Source organism: Rhyacophila brunnea, unplaced genomic scaffold, assembly GCF_057557595.1.
Source record: "Rhyacophila brunnea isolate RB1 unplaced genomic scaffold, BYU_Rbru_1.0 scaffold_9, whole genome shotgun sequence".
NCBI classification, from domain to species: domain Eukaryota; kingdom Metazoa; phylum Arthropoda; class Insecta; order Trichoptera; family Rhyacophilidae; genus Rhyacophila; species Rhyacophila brunnea.
Genome location: NW_028233361.1, coordinates 2,577,662 through 2,591,795, shown reverse-complemented (window position 1 = coordinate 2,591,795; position 14,134 = coordinate 2,577,662). Strand labels below are relative to the sequence as shown.

Sequence of the window (14,134 nt, the reverse complement as noted above, 5' to 3'; positions counted from 1 at the left end):
CCCTCAACTCGAGCGCAAACACTGGTTGATCATAATATATGACACCAATTCGTGGTGTTCGTTGCGCAGACTGTCAGATCATGAGAAATGGGTGCGTGGAAATTTGGGTCTCAACGGAAGCGACGGGCGTGGTAAGGTAATCTGTTGAGGACAAGCTGCAGATACGCGCATCACGCCTGCACGTATGTGCGATAAGAAAGGCCATACTTTATGGACTTCACAACCCAATTTTGTTTACATATATTGCGCATTTTTAACTAAAATTTTAAAAATTAAAAACTGTCTGCAAGATTTATAATATGTAGGTACATCTCGGTATTATATTGCAAACTGCGGGTAGTTATATAATTTAAAAATGCTTCAATTAAATAAAACCAAATTATTTTTTTTAAAAAAGTCAGTGCCTACCACCTTTTCAATGAAATGCAGAAGAGAAAACCAAATATAAATATATTTTATCAAAGGAATTAAGATAACCTACCACAGTACCTATGTTAGAGTTGTCAAAAACAGAATTGTCAACTATGCACTTTTTATAGACGTTTTGTTATACTTCACTTGTTATATCGAGTAGTTCGCCGCCTTGAAATATGTCATGCTAAAAAGATTAGCTGCCACTGCTTTAAACCAATGAGCAACATACTATTGCAATTAAATGCTGTAGAACCACTATGCTTATAAGAGTTTTGTTTTATACATTCTGTTGCACATATTGGATGCAACGCCTATATTAGAACAGCAAGCGAAAAAGAAAATAAAATATAATTGCGGGCGTGTCATTTGCAACCGGGGCCTATCGATCGCTTTGAATCTCACTTTTGCATCGTTTATTAAACGTACCTACTTAATAGCATTTTATAATAATTAATTATGTCAAATTTCTTTTGTAATTCGTCGCCTACAAAATTTCGAGTGAATTGCAAACTAAAATTAAAAGTTTTAAAATATATTTTATTACTAGCGATAGCTCGCGACTTCGACCGCGTGAGACACGTATATAAAAAGTAGGCAGATATACAGAATGGACAAAAATATACTTATTCGATTTGAATGAAATTTATTCGACATTACTTAGGCATATCATCGTCATTATGTTGCCATCTGGTGTATAGAATAAATTATTGTCGTCATACGTTATAACCTTATAACATAACTAACGTATTATTTAATTACAGCATCTAAACATTCTAAACCTAAACACATCTTTAAAATGTACAAATCAATATTGATTTTGGTCGCCAGATTTATTTTCGAAAAATGGATGTTAGCCGCTTATTCAATCTATTGGTTGCAGAATAATTCCAGATCCAGTATTCGAACCCGAGATCCGCCACATAGTGGGAGACTCCTTACCAATCGTTCAGTGTGGGTGTGGAATATTAAACAAGCAAACAAATTAAATACTTAACTAGATATTCGCACAATCGCTTCATTATTGGAATTTAATATTTTGTATTTTGTATTAGTAAAACGTTATCAACAAAAAAAATCACTACTGATTTTACAAGTCTCATTATAATACTATTAACATAACTCAAATGGGTTTTTAATAGAACTTAATTATTTGTATTAGAGTGACCGCCAATATTATGAATTAATTATGTAGTAGGTATGTATACTAATTAATTTCAAATGCATTTCAAATGATGCAAAGTTAAAACAAAATTTATATTTTTTTCATATTAAATCAATACGATTCCAAAGGTTATTCATTATATAGGTACATTGTTTACTTATTCATTATTTCGGAAGAATATAACTTATCTTTGGTAAATTTTTTAACTTTGGTACTTTTCACTTTAGTTATTACTGTTATTAGAGATTTTGACTCCTAATAACCGCTTTCGTGTTATTCGCAGTCAGAGACATTCAATACATTTTCTGCTGTCCCTCGGGGCTCAAACTTGGGGCCATTGCTGTAGATGATTTTTACAAATGAAATCGCAATGGTATTAAAAATTCGATGTTTTTGTTGTTCGCTGATTACTTAAAACTCTTCTTGGACGTTGTCACCCTGGACGGCTGTCGTCAACTCCAACATGGTATAGATAGTATATTAGATTGGGACAGGCTTAACAAACTGGACTTCAATATTGACAAATGCAATATTTTATCGTTTACCAGTGCCTCACGAGTATTATTTTTCCAATATTCGATGCATGGCAGAGTTCTTTCGCGAATACCGTCTGTAAGAAATCTTGGCGTTACGTTTGACAGTAAACTGTCATTTAGTGGCCATACGACTATCATTTATAAAAAGGCGCTACAAATGTTGGGCTTCGTCTTACGTACTTCCCAGGTCTTTTCGAATGTTACTTTATTAAAATATTTTTTAATTCCTTAGTTAGAAGCCGGCTTGAGAGTGGATCGATTGTTTGCGCCCCGCATCAGTTGAAATACGACTTTGTGATGGAGCGAGTCGAAAAGAAATTTTTGAATCTTCCTTGTTTGAGGTTATATAGATACTATCCATGGCTTTATCCAACTGTCTTTCTCTTCTTAGGTATGCTTACATACTATTGTTTAAATGCTAGAAGATATCAATATTTTTGGCCACGTATTTTTTTCGACTTATACGTGGTGTAAATGAGAACTCCCATTTTTGTTAGTATTGTCTTTTGTGTCACTGATAGCTATCGAAGTCGGGAGCATCAGTTGTTTGTTCTCCCAAGGTGCAGAAACTAACCTGCCATTCGTGATGCCACTTGGGAGGGCAATAATGAATATTCCACCTACATGGGGATGAGTATAGGTGGGCGTTGTTTTATAAATTTCTTAAAATAAAGTCCACTTGCTCATTCGATGTGCTTCCATGCTTTATAATTTTTGTACTTATTTACTATACTGTTTTTGTGATACTGCATATTATATTTCTGTCTTCTTTACACTGTTTTAATAATATTTCTTTGTTTTTAAAAGTTATGTTGTGAACCTCATAAATTTATAATTGTTATGTATGTAGAAATAAATACATTTGAATTATAACTGATAGGTATAAATATAGATGTTTATTAGATTACTTATAGTTATCTATACAATTTACAAATATATATTTAGTGTTTTTTTTCTGTTTCAGGTAATTGAGCGCTTTTAATCATTCTACCTACATGATCGCAGCTCTAAAGGTAAATAGCAGTTTTATTATGTATTGTAACATACATTATAGGCTAGGTCATTTTATTTATATATTTTCACAATTGTAGTTATCATGTAGGTACATTACATTTTCCATGAGCTTTATAATATTATTATTATGTATGTTGAAAATCAATGCAATTTAGATTTTCTGTTGATCTTCGCTTTGTTTCCTTTATGATTAAATTATGATTATAAAGTAATAATAATTTTCATTATAAAGCGTAAAACAATTATGATGTTGTGTAAGTTATTCCGAGAAACATACAGTTTATAATTATGTGAGCGCCGTACCGTTTTTTGTCGCCATTTTCAATTCAAGAAAATGTAATTTATTGCGCAATTAAACGTGATATATTGATCCGAATGATGCAGCGATCACTGCGGGTTACCAAATATAATGCCACAAGCATCATTTATCATATCATTATTAACGAGACATGATACTTTTCCATGATCAAAAATCAATTTACAATACGAAATAGAAAATGAGTTGCAGCAGCAACAATATTGCGTAGAATTTAAAAAAATCTTGTTACCGTCAAACATTACATGTTTACACTAAGTTTGCGTCCACTTTTAAATTAGCAACTTGCATTGATCGATTTTAAACATTAAATACTTACACCTTTTTTATACTTTTGAAGACTATTTTTCTAACTTTTCCTAGTTATTGTTTGTGGATGTATTGTTTATTGCACTTTTATTGATTGTATACTGAAGTACTTGGCGAACCTCCTGGGGGTCAATTCTCATGGGTTCGGGAGGAATGAAAAGATGGACTCTTTAAAGCCATTAAAAATATAGTTTTCTCGGCATACCTACCGCGATTTTCGCGTAATATGGGAATATATTTCTACGTTTCGGTACGTGCGTATTTAAATAAACACATATTTTGGTTTCTGGATCTGAAAATTGATAGGATAACAAAGTCTATTTTGTAAAATTTTCGAATGTAACTGCAATTGTTGTCAATCTGAAACTACAGTGATTAGGTACGTGTGTGATCATCGCCAGTAGACTAAATTAATTTTAAGATATTCCCATCTGAGTTTAGTCGTCACTAAAAGTTGTTTTCTTTTGAATACCTGACATGTACAATTATCAATATTTTTCGCGTCTTCCGTGGAACTGTGACCTGTGGTTCGAGAACCACAGACAGGCTGCAGAGGTAATGATGACGACGGGGCACGTTTAAAAAGCCACGGCTTCCGGTTTTTCAGCAAAATCCAATATCCAATCTGGCATCTGAGGTCGCAATTAAAACAGTCATCTTATTCTTACTCTGTGAAACGTTCGCTTGTCTGCTTTTGTAGTTAAATCTAACTGGACTGTAAAAGGACGGGGATGATTTATATGCGGAGGATTCCAGGCACTGATCTTTAATGATGATGAGGCTGGTTCCCTGGTCTGGTTCTCACTCACTAGCACTACTACTCCCCTGTTACACTGTACTTTTTGTGTCACTGTGTGATTTGTTTAATAGATGGTTGGGTAATGAGTTTGTGAATTGCGGTGCGTTACGCGGCATTGGGTGAACCGATAATTCGTAATTGAATTATTTCTGCAATGACGCTAGGGTCAAACGAGTGCACGTCCTGACGCGTTTATAGTCTGGCTGTAACTGAAGTCACATTTATTTAATAATTTGTCTGGCACTTCAGTGCCTGGATGGCGGCAATAATTATGGAATTTATATGATGCCTATTTGCGCTACCATACAACGAACTGTACAGTTTCCTTTTTGCAACAAATATATTTTGAAGAATAATAGTACAGTTTCTGCAACGAGAGCTTGAAATTTCGAGAAGCGAATGAGGAAGAATACAAAGTCTGAGCTCCAACAAATAAAACAAAAACCAACTGTGAAAGTATCAAGCAATATTATATTAATATTGACTATACGAATACCATCCAATATCGTAAAGGTGGATATAATTTTAAAATAAAATAAGTATTTTTGTATTTTTATCTCAAATCTTTATTTGTATTAATGTATCAAGTTTCAAAAAAAGATTTGCCAGTTTCATCATAATATAATATGATATATTACTCTTGCAATAATAATTTCACGCATTCTCTTATGAAAATTGTAAAGGAACCATAAACGTGTATAGTACAGGCGACCAGCACTGCCTCCCAATAAATCTTCGATCGTCTTCCTCTCGGTTCCGCTATTCAATTATCAAATGAAATACATGCCCGTGACCAGGGCTGCCACTTCAGAGAATACTAAAATAATTTTGATTGTGATTGGTGGTGATTTTTAATACTGCTTAGTTATTTAATTTTTTGTACTCGTACTTGATAAAGTTTACAATTTAAACTAAATAGTTACATTCTAAAATCTCATGAATTATTCATTAAATAAAAATGTAGGTACAAATAGGTGCGATATAACTAAAATTTTGAGAGATCCTGATGCCGGTTAGTAATTATGGTAACTGATATACTGATATAAAAACACCAAAGCCGATTGCCAAAAACTGGCACAATTTGTTAAACGATTCAAGATGTAAAAACTACTAGTTAATTTCGTCGTAATTTGATAGAGCGCACGTGGCTCAATTGGTAAAGCACATTGGCGCGATTACAGTGGATACGGGTTTGACTACCGTTGGGCGTCGTATTTTTTTCTAAAAGATTATTATTTATAGTATAGGTACCTACATAGTTAGTTTTAGTATATATAGTTACTTATCATATATTATAGGTATTTTATCTTATGTGTTTGCAAATTACGTTGTGGAGTCAATAGATAGACAATTTCACAAAATTTAAAGTGCCTACACTAATTCGATTGATACAATATTTTCAACGTCCAGGAATTTGCATTCTTGTCTTGAAAAAATTAGAAGCGGGCGGTGCATTTTTTTATGTGCTACGCAAAAATATTTAAGGGGTTTGTGATGTGCAAAATGTGTTCCAAAAATAAAATTAATGAGGAAACGCTGAATTTGAGGGATTATTAAAACTGTACATATATACGTATTTAGTTTATGTAACTTTACTAAAAAAAGGGCCGCTTATTGGAGCGCCGCTGGATTAAATTATTTATTGCTTCATTCCGTGATTATTAATATTATTTTATATTACTGTTTTAATTATCTTGTTAAATTGCACACTCAAGAAAAAGGGTCGCTTATTAGAGCGCCGCTGGTTTATTTATATACTTGCACTTTCACTTATTTAGGTGTATGATTATTTCCCGTTGTTTTTATTTTTAAGGTAACAACTGTCACTCTGACGTTTAATCCTTTGTTGTGGTGACGCACTTTCGTAACTCTCAATTTCACCCTCTATCAAACGGAAAAAAAGTATAACTTCAAAAATCATTTATGATGATTTTAAATTTGAATTGATCGCTATTAACCGGTCAAGTGAAGATTTCTCAGTCGGGTAAATGTGCAACCCTGCGCAAGGCACGATGTAGTATACAATAATATTTTTTTTAAATATCGAAAGCACAGTTGTGGAAATGAAATGGCAAACGGAGAAACGGCAAATAAATCGCCTGTCGACGAATGGTAACCGGTAACATGTTATTTACTCCGCGGTCCGAGATGTTCCGGATCCGCCCAGCCGCTCGCCTCGCGCATCACGATTCATTTCATATCGCTCACAATTTTTTCTCACAGTTTCACACCCGAAGGTGTATGCTTCTTGCAATAAAAATTTATTACGAATGAATGCTTCATATGTTGTCTTTTAGGTACCTACATACATTGTGGATGTCAACGTGGATGTCTGTTATTAAGCGTCAATTACATTGAGCTGCTTTACGAGCTGTTTGTTGGCGAATTTAAAAGCGGGCGATTCAGCTACTGCGATTTGATGATTACACACAAAACTTTCCATTCGCTGAGAAGCCACAAGCCAGCAACTATTTAGACAGAACGTAGTTCGTTTTTTTACCGGGAGGTTGCTACTGCGCTCTACTGCACAGACGCAGTAGGCTCACACGCCGGCGTGTAGCGTGTAAAGTTGACCAGCTTTCAACTTTTCTCGGTAGGTTTTAATACCAAGAACAATGATAGGAACTCACATGTATGTCGGTGGTAGAATCTTCTTCAGTATTATTTTGATTGGGGGTGTGTGTGACGTCGTTACTGACAGAGTAAATTATAACACGGATTCTAGATTTATAATCCTGCGCAGGACAGCGATTTATTTAAGTTAAAACATAGGCAAACATCGATAATTTTACAATATAGGCTACAACAAGGGTCTTAAATTAAACACGACACTGGCGATATATTTGGGGTCGATTCATTGTTGTCATCCCGCGCACGAACACTGGTTTGCTTTATGGTATTGCTTTAAGGGCAACTATATAGATTATTATCCACACGACAACGATAAGGGGCGTCACTTTTTCTAAGATATGATAACTTTTGATTGATTATTTTTAACGCGAGGATCCTAACTGAAACACGTGTTAAAGGTATCCTCCGCGCCGCGGACGGGCGGGGGAATGTTTTTGTCAGCTTCACTGCCGGATACGGATTGGAACTGATCCTGACTTTCAAAAAATATCCAAAAAAATGTTTATGGCGAGGGGTACTTTCACGCCCTGAAGGCGCGATATCAGAGGGGTGCGGGCGGGTTGTTTGTCGCAGCTTGGGCCTGTTAATTTTTGGGTGCGAATCGAGCCTTCTTAGAAGTCGTCGGTCAAGCGGGAGCGCTATCTCGCACGGCAGAGAATTCAAATCTCCGGCCGGGGCTCTCCTGACTTTGATTAAATTGTGGATTTGGAATTTGAAATTGTCGCGCCGGGGTCTTTTCTTTTTTTGTCTGGTAACAGTTTACAACCTGCTTGTTAGCTTGTTCGATGATTACACTGGGCGACTTTACAGGCAGATTATAAATTCGCCAACACACAGCTCGTAAAGAAGCTCAATGTAATTGACGCTTTAGCAGTTTATGCGTCTTCTTTATCTATGTATTCGATGCAATGTCTAATAATCTCTGTCGCTCGCCAGTTTTCTTTTATTTTCTCATAGCGGATAGTATTTCGCAGCCTTCCAGGATCCGGTTAGCATGGAAAAAATCAGCCCACATTGAGACTCTCCTGAGGCATCCGTAAGAATATATGGCCGGGCTAGTGTCACATTTTCACGTTGTGAAAGCATGTCTGTTAAACATTAAAAGTAAAATTCCCAGCTTCTTATTTTTCCGCTGGGTGCCTCTCGCTAGAGTCTGTCTAGACTCAAGAGCAGGGTTCACAAGCTTTTTCGTCATAGGGCAATTTTGAAATCAAAAATATTTTCTTTTGTAAATATTTTCTGTTTTTAAAAAAACATACGGCAAAAAAAAATCATTGTGTAAACTTATATTTTTAACTAAATATACATACTTACATTATTATTACTCTTATTAATATACTAAAAAATAATATTAAATTTTTTCACCATGTGATTTATGCAATTGTTTGTTTGAAACTAAATCCTGCAATCTAGGCTCAAATTTTGTGTGAATACGCAAAATAGTTGCGATATGGTTGTCTGTTAATTTTGAGCTAACAACACAACAACTATGGCAGCGGTGCGCCCATAAGTCGAAAAACAACCAATAGTCTGATAACTTTATAACTCAGAGATGAATTATTCTTTATCAAGAGATATCGAAAATTGGGACAATGATTGTATTTTATGTCTGGACACCAGAGTGACATTAGAATATAGCTCGATCAGCTTTTCTTTCTCACGAGGATCAAGTAAGTGCGCATGATTTAATATCTTCCAAAAAGAAGTTATTAATCCATTTTACATTTACATCGATCTTTATTTTAGGGAAATATTTATTAAAGTTTTCAGCTAACGCTTTTAAATGTTGAATATGACTTTCTGGTTGATGTCAGCAGTATTAAAAAAATCAGTATATTGGCAACGCTAATAATTCAACGACCAGCATTTCATCAAGTGGGAATTCCCCGAATCGTGTAGCGGTATAGTCGATTGGAACATGATGAAAGCTTTCGCGGACCGGCAATAGATTCTAGCGCACCGACGTCGGTTCGCGGACCACCGGTTGAAGAAAACTGATCTATATTACCAAGGAATACAACTAAAAGTACAACTGAAAATTTTTACTTTGAATCAGAAATTTAAAACTCCATATTATTTGCCCGTATCGCCTGTATCCATTTTAGTGAATATTTCACTTCTGACAAATGGAAATCTACTGCCCAATAATATGTATTAACTTAATTAATTATTCGGTTATAAGCTATTGGCTTAAGGTTAATGGTCAACTAATTATCTCTTCGTGTTTTATTCACTTTAAAATTAATTCGTTGTTCATTAGAATAACGAGGGAGGCGGTCGAAGGGAGGTCGCAATAAATTATTTAATGCAAGTTACCGTCGATTGTTTCTGTGGATGCATTTTTAATATTTCCTTTTAAAAGCGGAAGCGACTGTGTCCTTACATTGTTTATTGTCTTTTCGGACTCGGCTTGCAGCTTGCTGTTGGCTGTTCTATTAATGCAATGCGATACGAATACATAATATTACAACTCTAATCGCAACAGATGAATCATAGCTCTCAAAATATTTGAAGAGCCAGCCTATGACACTTTAATTGGGAGGTTGCATTATTCGCGAAAAATAATTTTGATTTTAACGTAAACGGATACATCGTAGTATATTCTTGGGTTTTCACCGTGTCTCCTTCTTCCTTCTTTACTCGACGTTTCGGGCTCGTTGCAGAGGCCATTATCAAGAGATATGTTTTATGATGAAATGTAGTGTAGGTATGTTTCACATACCTACACTACATTTCATCATAAAACATATCTCTTGATAATGGCCTCTGCAACGAGCCCGAAACGTCGAGTAAAGAAGGAAGAAGGAGACACGGTGAAAACTCAAGAATATACTACGATAAAAAACAACCGTGAAAGCCTCAAACATTATATAAACGGATACACTTGAAAATAAATGTACATTTTATTGTATTTGGTCTTTGGGCTAGCAGCGTGTGTTCTTCCTCATTTTTCTTCCACGTTTCTGGTTCTTTGCACATGCTATCGTTAAGATGTTGTGGTGAACTCGAAACCTCGAGAAAAAGAAGAAAAGACAGGGTGGTAGCCCAAAGACCAAACACGATTACAAATAACCGCGAAAATGTCAAGAAAGATAAATGTAACGTGGTGTCATCTTTCGTCAAGTCCGCGACCGAGGAGATGCTTCCTCTTCTTCGCTCAGTATGCTGTTCAGCTTTTCAGCTTTGCTCAGTATGCAGTACGATGACCAGCGTCTGTTATTTGGGGTGAACTAATAAATACCTTGGAATGTTGAAAACGGCGATTTTTATTTGACTTATACTTTTAACAGTTACATTTTTATACAATTTTTCTAATTTTTGCGGAGGACGAGTTTGACACTTGTTTATAGTTTGGATATCTAAAAGCGTCTGCCGCCAAAACGTTTGCTTTCAATTTCGCTTTTAACGAGAATCGCTTTTTGGTATTGCTGTCAGCGAGAAGCGCTTTAGCGCTGCAAGCGATCTACCATCACAAAAGCGGTGTACAAAATATGTAACGTTGCCAGTATTTTATTCAATGGCTGGGACTTACAGCGTTGCCGGATATTTTTTTTCTTCGTAATCGACCATTACTATGAGTCACCCCGAAATAGGTCCGGTCTCTCTAGACCCCCAGAGAAAACATCCACAAATGGGGACAATTCGGGGGTGTGACAGTGGGTATTAAATCATTTTTTTGTCAGTGTAATGTATGGAAAGTTCAGTAAATTGAACAATACTTGAGAAAGTAAACATGTCTCCAGTGATTGGACAAACAATCAAATAAAGTTATTAATAATGCTATTAAAACACACAGGAGTTCTCGGAGGCGCCGTGTAGTATTTATGGGCATATGCAACATCTGAGGGGCGGACGTGGTGAAATATTAATTAATAATTCATATTAATTTAAAGTAATAAACATTTCTAAAATATGAGGCAATTTGAGGCAAAAATGAGTATGTGGCCCGCATACGCGACAGAAATGAAACTTTTTGTTTTGCTCTTCATTCTCGCATACGCTGTAGTCCACTTTCTGAGCTTTATTCTGAAAAAGACAATTTATTCGCATGCTTTCTTTCTTTTTTTTCGATCGTTGTACGTCTGATTTCGCCAAAATGACGTCATACTTCAGAAACGTCAAAAATAACTAGGTTACCTATTTATATTGAATTAGGCAAGAGAGTTTGCTAAAAAGAAGGTACGTAAATTACATCCGGGCTTGATTTCCGGTGAGAACACAATATATTTATTTGATTTTCTCAAAACCTGGGTGTTTGTGATTGTTTCACTTCAATTACAAAATACACTACTGTTAAACTACACTAATGGCATTGGGCCTCTAGGCCTGTTGCAGTGTTAAAAAGAATATATGTTATTATGTATATTACAATGTCATAGAAAATATCTCCAATATTTTCGGCTAGAACCAAGCCAAAATGATTTCTTCATAATATGTATAATATGACGATCGGGTCAAATAATAATTAATATGAACGACATTTTTTATAAGTTTTAACTGTTATCAATATCATTTAAATACATAGTTATCAGTCATGTCTCAAGAATCGGACTTGTGGTATTAGGACCGTGGCGTGCAACTCGCATATACGCGCAATAATAAAATCGTGATTATTTTATATTTCATGTTGCTTTATTAATCGGGAATGGCGGAGTGGAGTTCGCGATTGTAGATACGAAACATTTCCGATACGACGCTACTATTCGAATGTTTTAGTAGGTAGGTACTTATAATGTCCGCTGACTATTTTATTATCTTTTGTTTAGTTCCGATACCGTCCGCCATGACGCAGGCGCTAGAAATTAAGATTTATGCAGATACCTACATACACGTACCAGTGTAAAGGCATGCCAGTAACTTGCACTTAAGTAAATGAAGCCTTTGGGATGCCAACAGGCCAGATGTTCTCTTGTATCTGGAAAATAAATTTTTATTGTAATATTAAATACTAATTAAACAGCGCGATAGCATTCAAATTGAACCTATTACTTTTTAAATTCTATGAGACATTAAAAAGTAGATAATAATATGCCGACAGAACCTTCAGATATAAAATGCAAGACACTAACATATTGTAATAAAAACCGTAAATTTCATCGAATCAATTCCCCTTATCTGATAACTTTGTCAGGGTAGAGTTTGAGTGTATATATACAGAAGTTTATTAGTTGTCGAATGGTAATAATTATCTTCGTTGTATCATTGTATCGTATCTACTTTGTTACGATATCGTGCCATTTGTAAGTGACAAAGAATTTGGAAAAAGGATAACTAGTGCTGAGCGTGATATGTTTTAGGTGTCAGCTTTATTCAATAACTTAATTTATTACAGGCCAAAAATTGTAATGTCGCAACACGTACGGAAGCCATTCTCACTTTTCTTGGTAATCTCGGTGTGTTCATAGGCGAATATTGACAAGAGAATAAGATGTCTTTTTTTGTGTCCATTGATCATTTATTTGAAACAGCTTCATGAGTTTATTATATGCACTTCCGCTTCATTGATATGATAAATATAAACATCCCAGATTGCGTGATTGTTTCGTTTGAATGTAATCGATACTGAAAGTAATTTTCAAAAAAGTTTCAGCGAAATCAAGTATATAAAATTATACTGTCATGAGGTGTAAATAAACAATAATGGTCGCTTTTCTCGGAAACAAATTTTAAAAATGAATATTAAATGTCGTGAATTAACGCAATTTACATCATTGACACTGACAAAGTCAGATGCAAGTAAAAGAAAGATAATTTCTCGATATGTAGTGAAATGGGAGTACATTTTCCCAACTCTGGCAGCGGTTTTTAATTGAATTTTAGCTTTAGAACTTGTTGAATCTGGATTTACTGGATTTGGGAATAGCCGGGCTATAATATATCTGATTTCAAAAGCTCATGAACGTCTTGGTGTTGTGAATAGTGGCGACTGGCGATATTTTTATGTCGCTGACTCAACTAATCATTAAATAAATTGCTAGCTTACACTAGTCACAAGAATCACACTGAATAAAAAATGAAATTTAATAAATTAAAAAGGATATATTTATGTTCGCATTTTTTAATATACTTATAGATATGCTTAAATTATTTTTGTTGAAAACCCTTTTCGTAATATAAAAAAAAAAACATGTTGTTATAGCTTCATTTTACATTTTCTCACCCGAGTAACTATTATGGGTAGGGAGCCACAGAATTTTTTTACCTATTTAGTAGGGGCGGGAGCGCAGGCCAAAAAACTGATAGACACTATCCAGTAGTTTTGTACCGTGTGCCACACTTAGGTTATGATTACTGTTCATGGAATAATATAGTAATCGTCTACCCTAACGGTTTATATAACGTACATATCCTAGTGAAACTGTATTTCCATTAAAATGTATTATAGGTTTATAATGGCACGCGGCTTAAAACTACATTCGGCTTTAGTGTATGGATGACCTCTTACTCTACCACTTATCCATACATGTTTGCTACTGACATGCAACACCATATTGAAGAGACAGTTTCCTAAGCTATATGGGTACCTATACTATACTGTCTTATCCTTGGGTAATGGCACCAGCCACTGACACGTGTATCTCGGCAATATAGTTTTAAATAATTATAAATATGCTTTTATTTATCTCTGTTGTCACATATTTTGGATTTTTAAACATGTTCAATGGAACGTGAATGGATTCGCACGTCGTTATCAGTGTCTTCTTGAATCAGTGAGGGTACCCGTATGATTTCTACATTTTCAAATATTGTTTGTCACACTCTTAGACTATATCCATCTTTTTTTTTCAATAAACGTCTGACTTGATACGTACTTATTGGCGTATATCTACATAAGTCAATGAGATTTAAATTTAATATTAAAAGCTACATCTGGTAGCACTATTTTAAAATACACTACATAATTAACGAGTTACACCCTTTTTGAATTAACACTTCGTTAGGTGCGGTTGCGT

General features: G+C 34.9%; 1 protein-coding gene across 7 annotated transcripts in view; it reads left to right on the top strand.

Moving 5' to 3' along the window:
* Ntan1 (N-terminal amidohydrolase 1) overlaps window positions 1–14,134 on the top strand; it is a 272,492-nt gene that overhangs the window by 200,151 nt on the left and 58,207 nt on the right. The window contains exon 4 of one of the 7 annotated variants that reach the window (XM_085959721.1): window positions 3,077–3,125. The exons of the other annotated variants lie outside the window; for them this stretch is intronic. The gene's annotated coding sequence lies outside the window, so the exon portion shown is untranslated. The remainder of the gene's footprint in view (window positions 1–3,076; window positions 3,126–14,134) is intronic. 7 annotated transcript variants of the gene reach the window in all.